Below are 12,920 nucleotides of genomic sequence, written 5' to 3' on the forward strand. Positions count from 1 at the left end.
TGGTTTTCTCAGTGAGGCTGGAATTGTTCCACGCTCGCCGGTTCAGTCTGGCCATAACTGTGGCTGCCCTGGCGATTCTCCGGTTGACCTCCAAGTCGACTGACAGAGAGCTCGAGATGGTGGACCCGAGGTAAGTGAAGTCGTTGACAACATCCAGGGTGTATCCGTCGATGGTGATGCATGGGGGAGTCCCCGTGCCTTGAGCCATAACATTCGTCTTCGTCAGGCTGATGGCTAGTCCGAACTCCTTGCATGCGTGAGAAAGGCAAGTGACTAGCTGCTGGAGTCCCTCTTTGGAGTGTGATGTCAAAGCTGCGTCGTCGGCGAAGAGCATCTCACGGATGAGCACCTCTTTGACTTTGGTCTTGGCTCATAGACGGGCCAGGTTGTAGAGCTTGCCATCGGATCTGGTGTGCATGAAGACACCCACGCTGCAGTCCTTAAAGGCGTATTGGAGGAGCATGGAGAAGAAGATTCCGAACAGCGTAGGCGCGAGGACGCAGCCCTGCTTTACTCCGCTGCTGACTGGGAAGGCCTCAGAGGTTGCGTCGTTGTAGGACACCGTGCTGTGCATGTTGTCGTGAAAGGACATGACCACAGCAAGCAGATGTGGTGGACAGCCAATCTTCCGTAGCAAGCTGAAGAGACCGCTTCTACTGACCAGATCAAACGCCTTCGTAAGGTCGATAAAGGCGAGGTAGAGTGGTTTATGCTGCTCGTGACACTTCTCCTGTAGCTGGCGTAGGGAGAAGATCATGTCCACTGTTGATCGGCCAGCTCTGAAGCCACACTGGGACTCTGGGTAGACGCGGGAAGCAAGGGTCTGCAGGCGGGCAAGAGCGACCCGGGCGAATACTTTGCCGACGACGCTGAGGAGAGAGATGCCCCGGTAGTTGTTGCAGTCGCTGCGGTCTCCTTTGTTCTTGTACATGGTGATAATGTTGGCATCTCTCATATCCTGGGGGATGTAACCCTCCTTCCAGCAGAGACAGAGTAGATGGTGGAGCGGCTGTAGCAGGACTGGTTTCCCGCTCTTTAGGATTTCTGGAGGGATTCCGTCGCTTCCTGGCGCTTTCCCTCAAGCGAGGCGGTCGATGGCTTTGCTGAGCTCTGCCGCAGTAGGTGGGGTGTCTAGCTCCTCCATGACTGGTAGGTCTGGGATGGCGTTAAGAGCAGTGTCTGTTACGGTGTTCGTCGTTGCGTACAGCTCGAGGTAGTGCTCGGTCCACCGCCGCATTTGCTGTTCCTGGTCAGTGATGACCTCACCTGTCTTGGACTTAAGGGGGGCGATCTTGGAGGGGATTGGGCCTGTTGCCTTCTTGATACCCTCATACATTCCTCGTGCGTTGCCTATATCGGCGGCTTCCTGAATGCTTCTGCACAGGTTTAGCCAATAGGTGTTGGCACAGTGGCGGGCGGTCTTCTGGACTTTGTTCCTGGCAGCCCGTAGAGCTTGAAGTGTACTGGGAGTGGGCGTGACCTTGTAAGCCAGTAGGGCCTTCCTCTTAGCCTCGATCACGGGTTCCATTTCTTCCCAGTGAGCCTCGTACCAGTCAGCGTTCTTCCGCTCTTTCTTCCCGTAAGCAATAATGGCGGAGTTGTATATGACGTCGCGGAGACGTGGCTAATTGGATTCGATAATGTCATCTGCCGCCACTCCCTCGCCGAGTGCATCTTCCATCTTGTTGATGAATTGCTGGGTCTTAACTGGGTTGCTGGCACAACTGGTGTTGATGCGTGGGCGACCCTTCATCTTGGAGTGGTGCAACCTCTTCGGCATTATGCGCACCTTGCTTACCACGAGGGCATGGTCCGTGTCGCAGTCTGCACTGTGGTAGCTGCGGGTCAGGAGGGTGCTGCCAATATCCGTTCTTCTGGTGATGACGAGGTCAAGCTGGTGCCAATGGCGGGAGCGGGGGTGCCTCCATGACACCTGGTGGATCTCTTTGCACTTGAAGAATGTGTTTGTCACGCACAGGCCGTGGTGACACGAAAGCTCAAGCAGTCGCTGACCATTCTCATTGATCTTTCCTCTCCCAAAGTTTCCAAGGCAGGTGGGCCAGGCCATGTGGTCGGCTCCTACTCTTGCGTTGAAGTCTCCAAGGAGATAGAGAGCGTTACTTCTGGGGATCTTGGATAACGCTTCGTCCAGTGCATGGTAGAACTGTTCTTTCTCTTCGATGGTGGCGCAGAGGGTTGGGGCGTACGCGCTAAGAATGCTGACTGGGCCGAAAGTTGTTGACAATCGGAGGGTAAGTAATCTCTCTGTGCCTCCTGTGGGTGGCTCTATGGAGTTAACAAGCGTGTTCTTCACAGCGAACCCAACACCGTGCTGTCTTGGTTGGTCCGGAGACTTCCCTTGCCAGTAGAAGGTGTAGTTGGTTTCTCTGATAGTTCCGTTGTCGGCCAACCGGGTCTCCTGTAGAGCCGCAATGTCGATGTTTAGTCGTGCCAGTTCCCTATCGATGACAGCGGTTTTCCTGGCACCATTGACCCACGGAAGGTCTGCAGTAAGTCCGGGGCACATGGTCCTGATGTTCCAGCTAGCGAGGCGAAGAGCTGGAGGCTTCTTTCTTGTTGTTTGCTTGGAATTAACTGGTGCGGGTGTTTTGTGGCCCACTTTTCGAGAGGCGCCTCTCTGATCCCCACGCACCCAGTGGGGCAGGCGAGCCATGGCGAGACGGCACCTAATTGGCTGGGGCTGCCCAGCTTGAGGCGGGCGGTAGCTGTCCAGTGAGGTGCGATGACCTCTCCTACCGTCAGAGGAGACCCCTGGCGCTCGTTTCCTTCGCCAATTGGATGAGCTTATAACCGGTATCTGTCTCCTCCCTTGTTGAGTCGACATCTTGCGATGACGCTGGAGTGTCCTCTCCAGTGAAACTGAAGCTACAGAGCCTGGGCAGGGTGATATGGAGGGTCTGCTGTTGCCCATGCAGCAGACCCCCCCTCTCTTCGCAGCTGAAGGGTCCAAGGGAAAGACGAAGTCAATACAGCTTGGCTTCAGGTGCGCCGCAGGAGTTGCCGGTGTTGACTACAACGTCAAACCGCCTTAGGGACTCCGGCTCCGGATTTTCTGTCGGGGTTTACTCCCTTAGCCTTTCCCCTGAAGAGGTATGCCGCAAAGCAGCGGAGGTTTTTTGGAGTCAGAGTTTTCCTTCTCTGATTTTAGAGATGTCCTTCCTCTTTCTGTTGGGGCGCCGGGGTCTGGAGGGCCCTGATGTTCGGGTGAGGAGGGGCCGCTACCGCCGCCGCCGCTGCCGCCGCTGGATACTGGGCTCCATAGACACGCTGCATCGCCTGGAGCAGCTGGTTGACTATATGACACGCCTCCACAGACCCTTGGTACCTTCTTGTTGATATATATCAATAAAGCTGCCAATCATGCTGCCTTGGAACAAGCTTCCCTGAGCCTGCATTCGAATCTTCTAAACGTTCTACAAATAATCTCTTCAAGCTTTGGTAAATGCCAATTTTAATGGTACCATATGATGCCTGCCTTAGTAAAGCAGGAGCAATTCCTGAATACAAAGCCAATACGCCTTCTTCTTTATAGATTTGGAACAAGGCATGAAACATTCCTCGGTATTTTATCTCTTTGAAGCGGGCATCAATACTTTGGCCTTGAACTTGCAATCGTGTTTTGGTTAGGTCCACAGGAAATGTTCCAAACTCAGCAACAATAGAGGCAAGGCCGCCATACACAAAGGGTTTCCAATTCAGACCAGACATCTCATGGCTTCCACTGGCACTTTTCTGGGGCTGCTCGGGCTCCTCAAAAAAAAAAAAAAAAAAAAAAAAAATCAGAGCATTAAAGTAGAGTAAAAGATTAAAATAATTTGGAGATGTTTTGGTTTTCTTCAGATAAATACCCAGAAATGGAATTACTGGGTCAGGAAGTAGATCCATTCTTAATTTTTTGAGGACAGTTTTCCACAGCAGCTGCACGGATCTGCATTCCCACCAACAGTGCACGTGGGTTCCCTTTTCTCCACTTACTTGCCAGCACCAGTTGTTTGTGGATTTATTGATGATTTCAATTCTGACAGGTGTGAGGTGATATGTCTTTGTGGTTTTAATTTGCATTTCTCTGATGATTAGTGATGTTGAGCATCTTCCATGTATCTCTTGGATATCTATATGTTCTCTTTTGAGATGTGTCTTTTCAAGTCTTCTGCTCGTTTTTCAATCTTTTTTTCTTTTCTCTCTTTTTTTTTTTTTTTTTTTTGGTGTTAAGTTGTATGAGTTTCTTATATATTTTGAATATTAACCCCTTATCAAATGGATCATTGGTGAATATCTTCCTTCATTCTTTTCATTTTGTTGATGGTTTTCTTCTCTATTCAACAAACATTTTAGTTTTATGTACTCCTGTTTGTTTATGTATCCTTTTGTATCCCTTGTCTGAGGAGACATATCCAAAAAAAAACATTGTCAAGGGTTATGTTAAAGAGTTTACTGCCTATATTTTCTTCTATTAGTTTTATGGTTTTGGGTCTAACAGTTAAGTCTTTGGCCCATTTTGAGTTTATTCTTGTTTCTGGTATAAGAAAATGGTGTGCAGTTTTTTGTTTGTTTGTTTGTTTTGCATGTATCAGTCCAGTTTTCCCAGCGCCATTTATTGAAGAGACTGTCTTTATCCCGTTGTATGTTCTTGCCTAATCTGTTATAGATTAGTTGAACATAAAGGTATGGGTTTATTTCTGGACTTTATTGTTTCATTGATTATGTGTCTGTTTTTATGCCAGTACCATGCTGGTTTGATTACTATAGCCTTGTAGTATAGTTTGCTATCAGATGGTGTGATTTCTCCAAATTTGTTCTTCTTTCTCAAGATTGCTTTGGTTATTTGGGGCCCTAGATGGTTCCATGTAAATTTTAGGATTATTTGTTCTGATCTGTGAAAAGTGCCTTTGGTATTTTGGTAGGGATCACATTGACTCTGTAGATTGCTTTGGGTAGTATGGACATTTTAGCAATGCTAGAAGGTATTATGGTAAGTGAAGTAAGTCAGACAAAGAATGACAAATACCATATGATTTCACTTATATGTGGAATTAAAAAGACAAAACAAATATTCTCATAGATACAGATGAGAGAGTGTGAGGGAGCTGGGTGAAAAAACTAAGAAGTAGAAATTGGCAGTTATTAAAAATAGTAACAGGCAACATAGTTAATAATATTGTAATTACTATGGATGGTATCAGATGAGTACTAGATTTATCAGGATGATCACTTAGTAAGGTATATAAAAGTCTAATCACTATATTGTATACCTGGAACATAATATTGTTTGTCAACTATAATTGAAAAAAATTAAAATTATATTAGAAGACAAAATAATTTGGAATTAGGGAGTTCATTCTCTAAGAATTATGCATTTCAAGGTGAGAAAGGAAAAGTGATAAGTAGCAGATCATAGGAACATTGGGAGATTCACCATAGATACATTTACTTTCTATCATTATCGTCGGCAGCCGTCCGTCTCGAGAGACGATGGTGTAGCTTCTTAAGAGTCTATCTGCACCGCCGAGAATGGTTGTGCAGTCCGACTCGGGAGTGACACGGTATCTGTCTCCTCCCGTGTTGAATCGACATCTTGCGATGACACTGGAGTGTCCTCTCCAGTGAAGCTGAAGCTACAGAGCCTGGGCAGGGTGATATGGAGGGTCTGCTGTTGCCCATGCAGCAGACCCCCCCTCTCTTCGCAGCTGAAGGGTCCAAGGGAAAGACGGAGTCGATACAGCTTGGCTTCAGGTGCGCCGCAGGAGTTACCGGTGTTGACTACAATGTCAAACCGCCTTAGGGACTCCGGCTCCGGATTTTCTGTCGGGGTTTACTCCCTTAGCCTTTCCCCTGAAGAGGTATGCCGCAAGGCAGCGGAGGTTTTTTGGAGTCAGAGTTTTCCTTCTCTGATGTGCCCTGACTGGAAGATCGAACCAGCGACACTTAGCTCGCAGGCCGACGCTCAATCCACTGAGCCAAACCAGCCAGGACTTTCTATCATTATAATATTTAGGTTAAAATATTAAATGTGTTAATTTACCTTTTCCAGGGTAACATACTTTGTTTTTCCCTAAGGCACCTGATTCTTATTTCTTATTTTTCCTAAATTATGATTATGGCACTAGGAAAAATTTTACCTTTGTTAAAAGTCTCCAACTTTTATGTTTTTCTTTTTAGTTTATATTAAATTGTTAACGGGGAAAAAGCCAATGGTATTTACAGGCTGAATACGTCAGAAACAAAATTAGTGTTCTAGCAACTCAAACACTAGCTAAAGGTTATTTGAAAGTGATCTGTCATATTTAATGCAACACCATTTTGTTGCTGCTGCTGTTCTTTTGGTGTTTGTTCACTATTTAGTGATGTTAAAATTAAGGGCTTTCTCTGATTACTCCACATGGAAAAGTTTTTTATCCCCTCTGTGTATTTCTGGATTCAATTGTCTGTTTTTAAATTGAATGAAAACATTGACTATGATTGAAGCTCTGTAATACAATGTGTTATTTTTCTTACTCCCTAGAAATAATAAAAGCTCATCGTAATACATCTTTGCTGTTAACACCTGACCTCCAGGGTGCTGTGGAGCCATTTAATTGAATAGCATGCTTTGTAGAGGGAAATATTCAATAGAAGAAATAAATTTAAATACATGTGTTGATAAAGCAGTTTCCTGATAATTCTGAAAGTCCTGAAAGAAAGCTGCCTTTGATTTCTGTTGGCTAATGACTTTTCCACATGGAACTTGAGAGTTTTCTACAATAAAGTACACAATAATTTAGGTGCATTTTTACTGACAGAAGCACAATTTCTTAAATGAAAGTAATGTTGTAGAATAAAGATAAAATTATATCATTAGTATTAAGATTTCCAGCAGCAGAGAGTGACTTTTTAAAAAGTGAGTAATATCTTCGAAACAGGAAAACTATTTGAAATGATGCATTGGATAAATAGGGGGGTTTAAAAAACATTGATAATGGGAATTATGTTCCTCTTAAGAAATTGCTGCTCTATTATTGCATGACCTATGTTGAAGAATTTAGTCATTATAGACTTTGGAATTCATTACTAATACCTCTGACATTTGAAAAAGGTGCTCTGTCAATAACATGAATAATGAAAGAACCACATTGATATACTTGTTTAAATGGTTACATTAATTAAGATCTACTAAATGACCATTCTTAGGTTTTTGCTTTTATCACAAGTAACTCTTGCTTTGCTTTCTTTTGACTTTAATGTAAAATGTGCTTCCTAATCATGCAACATACTATCAAAGAACGTGATTTTTTTTCTTGCCATTTCCCTGGCCTTCCTTGTCAGTAAAGAAAGTACTGTAGCATTGTGATGGACAACATTTCTGAACAGAATTTGTTCTTACAGCTCGGTTACCTAGTACATAAACCTTCATATTAGAATGTGAAATTGTATTTGTGAAACTCACTGGCTCAGCCAAGCAGAATCACGAATCATAAACAGTTGGTTTTAATTTATGTATGTTTTCCTAAGTCCTTTTTCAAATGTTTCCCAGTGAATGCGGTTTATTTTCCCTTTTCCTTTGTTAAATAATGCTACTAAATGTACTCTAAATGACCCATTTTAGTGGTATTTGATTATGGTTGTTAAAGGGTATGAAAAATATTCCTAAATAATACAGTTTAATACTGTTTAATTGAGAACACTTTGCCCTGGCTGGTTTAGCTCAGTGGATTGAGCGTCGGCCTGCGAGCTAAGTGTCACTGGTTCGATCTTCCAGTCAGGGTACATCAGAGAAGAAAAACTCTGATTCCAAAAAACCTCCGCTGCCTTGCGGCATACCTCTTCAGGGGAAAGGCTAAGGGAGTAAACCCCGACAGAAAATCCAGAGCCGGAGTCCCTAAGGCGGTTTGACGTTGTAGTCAACACCGGCAACTCCTGCGGCGCACCTGAACCCAAGCTGTATCGACTCCGTCTTTCCCTTGGACCCTTCAGCTGCGAAGAGAGGGGGGGGTCTGCTGCATGGGCAACAGCAGACCCTCCATATCACCCTGCCCAGGCTCTGTAGCTTCAGCTTCACTGGAGAGGACACTCCAGCGTCATCACAAGATGTCGATTCAACACGGGAGGAGACAGATACCGTGTCACTCCTGAGTCGGACTGCACAGCCATTCTCAGCGGTGCAGATAGACTCTTAAGAAGCTACACCATCGTCTCTCGAGACGGACGACTACCGATGAATTGAGAACACTGACCATCTATTTAGATTCTTTTAGAAATTAATCTTTTTACTTTTAATTTTATGCAATATACTGAGTTTTCATTGTCTCATCTTTTCTATCAGAAATATGTTGAAAGGCCCTGCAAAAAAACAGAAATTTAATTTAATAATTTGCCAGAGCGGCTGGTTAGCATCTGTCCTGAAGGCAAAGAATTGAACTGATAGGTTTCATAAAGTAAATGGGGAATCATACAGGCCATCTGAATTTCTTTACTTATTAGAATGTCACAAGATCATAGATGCTATATTTTTTCATTTTTAGGCATTATGAAAAAGTGGTATGTATGTTGTGATTACAAAATTTCTGATAGGGTATTAGAAAATCATCCTTTAATCAAAGAAAACAAAATGCACAAATTCAAATGGATGCTGTTTACTCATGAAGGACTACCCAGTGGCTGGAATGTACTCCCAGTATTAGGAGTATTAAGGCTGGTTTGGAGATGATGCTTATCAGCATGACAGTATGTTTGTTAGTATTTTGAGTTTGTGATTTCTCATATAAAGATGACTTGTGGGTTAAGGAAGGTTTTCCAAATATGCATAAATTCTCCTCACATCAATGCCAATTTTTACTACATGCAGCCTTGTCTGGACTCTTAAAGTATGACTAAACACCATTCATTGTACCAGGTAAAAAAGAAACTAATAGTGTAATGATATTCTCTTGCACAACTGTAAAGATTGGTTAGTGACCTATATGTCAAAGAGTGGGTTCAGTAGTTTTGAGAAATGTGTATTTTGTAAGTCCTCCCATGATTTAATCCTTTTGCCTATGATTCTGGCATAAAGGCCAGATCATGGGATGATTTCTCTCCTGCTCTTACCTCTGACATCACATCCAACCAAATATAAGTGCCATGAGTCTTTAATTTAAAACTCACACCTATGAATGTAGTACTACAATGTGTTGTTAGTGAACATTATGGTGACTGTGTGTGTGTGTTGTGGTGGCAATCAACCCCTAAACCTTTAGAGCTTACAATCATGACACTTATTTATCACGTGGCAGTCATGGGTTGGCGGTTGTGAATCCATGGATGTCTTCTCATTTGGGGACGCAGGCTGAAGGAACAGTCTTAGATGGCATGTGTCATTCTTATGGTAAGAAATGAAAGCGTGAGACTGGACTGAACCTCGCACTCCCACGTACAGCCTCCGCTTAGACCTAGGGTCTGTCATGTCATATTCCATTTGCCAAAGCAAGTCACACAACCAGGCCTAGGATGGGGAGGCCTCTTCTGCCTCCAAGGAGGCAGTGTGAGTCATGAGCCCATGAGCAGGGTGTATAATCCTTTTATAGTCAAGAAAGTGAAAATTTGGAAATAATTTCCTGCAGATGGATAATAAATTTGAGAGCTGCCATCATAACCCCAATATTTGGTAATTGTGAATTGTGGTTTTTCTTTTTCCATCTTGAACACTCCAAGACTTCCAGGGCCTGCTTCAGTTTCCTTTGGGGGTTCCTTAGGTTAATCCCTTTAGTGAATGTGAAGATTTCTGTAGGTATAGAGGAGTGATACAGTATTTGTTGAGTACATTAAAGACAGGGAAAAGCAGGAAAAACAAAGGGCAGGATTGCTTGGCACTGTCCCAAACCAAGTAGATTGGTGCCATCCTATCGAGTTTCTTGCAAAAAGGTTGGTTCTTTTTTTCCTCCTGAATATTTCTGCATGCTTTCCCTGGGGACAATTTTCAGTCTGTTTGAACGGGAGGTCACAGGTGTGGAATCTCCTCAGCATGCAATTGAACTTAAGCTCATTCCTGTGCACAACGATAAAAATAATCTTTTTGTGGGTTTCTGGGGGCACTGAATAAAGCTGATAATAAAGCACAAGCACAGATATAATTTTCAACAGAAAATGGCTGAGGGATAGTGCGATCCAGCTATTCCTTGGTAAGTGTACATCACCTTTCAACTAGTATCACAGATCGTATGAGATGTACTTCTCACATTTAAGCAGTCAGACTGATCCGCTGTGACTATAGTTAACAATTTCTAACTCTCCCCCCACCTTCCATCCTCCCACTCCTTTGTCCCCGACGTTTACCTACATTTCCCAAAATTTACACATTCTTGTAAGACACAGCATTTACTCAGATTTGAGTAAAGCACCAAATAACACATCCAATATTTAGTAGGTATTCAATATATATTAGCTATTGTAAATGCTACTGCTAGAATTTTTATAATAACCAAATGATCTGCTTTGATTCTCATTGCTTCTGTGTGAGTTATATTTCAAATGGCACACTTTAAATTGAAAACTATATAAAGCCTTACTTTCATATATGATTTTACATAATAAAATTTCACAAATATATATTGAGTGCTTAATATAGACATGGTGATAGTCACTCACAGCAAAAACTACAGCAGAATGAAAGTGATATGGTCCATGAACTCATAGGAGTATAGCCACCCATGGTCACTTGTAATTAAGTAGTTTATGTGATTTATGGTAAAGGATGGACAGTTAAAGGAAAATAATAATCTATATTTACCAGTAAGTTTGGGTAGAAAGTACTCTTCCCTTTAATAATGTTGGCATACCCCCAAAACACACACACACACACACACACACACACAGAGAATAACCTTTTAAAACTCTGAAAGTAGCAATAGATTTACAACCTGGAAACCCCACCAAGGAATGGAAGCTTTAAACTATACTTAAAGAGCCCATGATCCATCTCATTGTGCTGCCAAATTTCTCTGTTTATGAAGCTGAAAATGGTACATGAAGAAGGATCCATAAAAGCCCCCTTTCCCCTTTTCTTTCTCCAAAGTATAATCAGTTCTCAAAAAGGAGACTCATCCTTTCATTTTTAACCAACTCTTTTATTCAATTTTGACCCTAATTCCATGGTCATGGTTTCCTTGGGTACTAACTGTAGATTTTGTCAGAAAGCCAAACAAATATTAGAAAACAGGCCTGTGTTTATTGAGTGGGAGCAAAATGTAATTCTGTTAGACTAGAAAGTGTTATTGTTGTTTTCATGCTTCCAAGAGCATTTTGTAACCAATTTGATTTGAAAAAGAAAGGGAAAACAAACTAAAATGAAGAGACAGTTATTGGAAAGTTCAAGGAAGCATCTCTTTCTTCTGCCCACCTGTGGTTGTAGCAGCAGTATTGGGTGATGAGTTTGGCAGGGCCACTTAAAACAAGAACAGAGTTTTGCAGGTTTCAGAACCTTCTACAGCAGAAACTGTCAGGATTCATGGCATCATAAAAGGCTCTTGGTTTAACTTGAATCCTGGAAAAACTTGGCTTACCTTGATGATCTAGCACCTGTGTTCTTCGCTGCCTGACTACAGTTTGATTGTTTGGTCATCCCATTACGTGTAACTCGCTCTTTGTTTAACCAAATTCATTCTTTCTCACCTACTTCTCTTTGTTGACCATCCTAAAAAGCTCTATCTTCTCCCTCATCACCATCTTTATATCATTTCTAACACTTCACATTTTGGTACTCTATTATTACTCATTTCCTTCACTCCAGGATTGTAGGGATTGTATGTTTGAGTCAAAAGTCCAACAGGATAATGTGAGAAAGAGAGGTAGGAAATGAGTGTGTATGCATCACTTCCCTGTTTATGTATAGTTATTTCTAATTAAAAAACTGGATATTCAAAAACAAAAGTCTCCAGCTGAAGGCTCTCATAAGTTGTAAGCATCTTCAGTACATTTACAATACAGTTCAGTTGATCAGAGATTAGCTTATCAAATATCAAGGATCTTCTACTTTTGAAATTTGTGATTTTATAAGATTAAGATATAGTCAGTTTGATGTGTAGGTGAGAAAATAGAATAAAATGTATATCACTAATCCAAAGTTGCCTATAAGCAATTATGCAACTGACTCACCAAGGAGAATGATTTTTAATAATACAAGCGTGTATTTGTTAGTGCCTATGCATCTAAATAGACTACATGACAGACGTTGTTGGTGCCTAACTTTCTTTTTGCTTGCTAATAACAGAACCCAGATTTCATTTACCATCATTCTAAATGGCTGTGTGTGCCAGAGGAGCCTGGGTCCTAAGTTCTAAAAAAATGTGGTGGCCTTCCTTTCCCTTCTAAGTAATGCACTTAAATGTACGCATGTGATCAGATTGAAGTTAATAAAAATTGGAAAAGCCTCACAAGAGAGGGATGCGTGACAAGGATGTTTCTGAGTGTTTCCTGTGTGTGTGGCATTTATAACTGCTGCAGGCACCTGGGGACCACAAGGAGAGCAAACCGGCACCATGAGAGGGGCTGAGCGGGCCGGGGGACAGAGGGATGGAGAAGACTGAGCGCTTGACGCTGCCCTTGAATGCTGAGGTAACCATCCCGTCTCAGGTCTCATATGAGAGGATAACATACTTATATTTAAACTACTATTAGTGGGCTTCTGCCCACCAAAAATGTTCAGCCCAGAATATTTTAACAGATACGGTTCTTCGGGTGAACTAAAGAGGACTTAGCAGAGTTTACAGTACCAACCCACTAGGCTGCAAGTGAGAAAGAGATCAACAAAAAAGCTACACATTTTAAGATTTAAGCAGCTGTGAAAGCTAACTAAACATAGAAAAAAAGGAGCTGGTATACAGGCTGCCAACATTGACAAATAATAGATATTTATTATTTACAGCTGAAAAAGAAATCAGGATTTAAAC

The 12,920-nt window shown here is 42.5% G+C and overlaps 1 protein-coding gene across 1 annotated transcript in view; it reads left to right on the forward strand.

The window, feature by feature from the left end:
• The window catches only part of PTPRD (protein tyrosine phosphatase receptor type D), a 520,035-nt gene that overhangs the window by 138,357 nt on the left and 368,758 nt on the right, over nt 1-12,920 (forward strand). The window lies entirely within an intron of this gene.

Source organism: Furipterus horrens, unplaced genomic scaffold (genome assembly GCF_987537825.1).
Source record: "Furipterus horrens unplaced genomic scaffold, mFurHor1.1.pri manual_scaffold_4, whole genome shotgun sequence".
Taxonomy (NCBI): Eukaryota; Metazoa; Chordata; class Mammalia; order Chiroptera; family Furipteridae; genus Furipterus; species Furipterus horrens.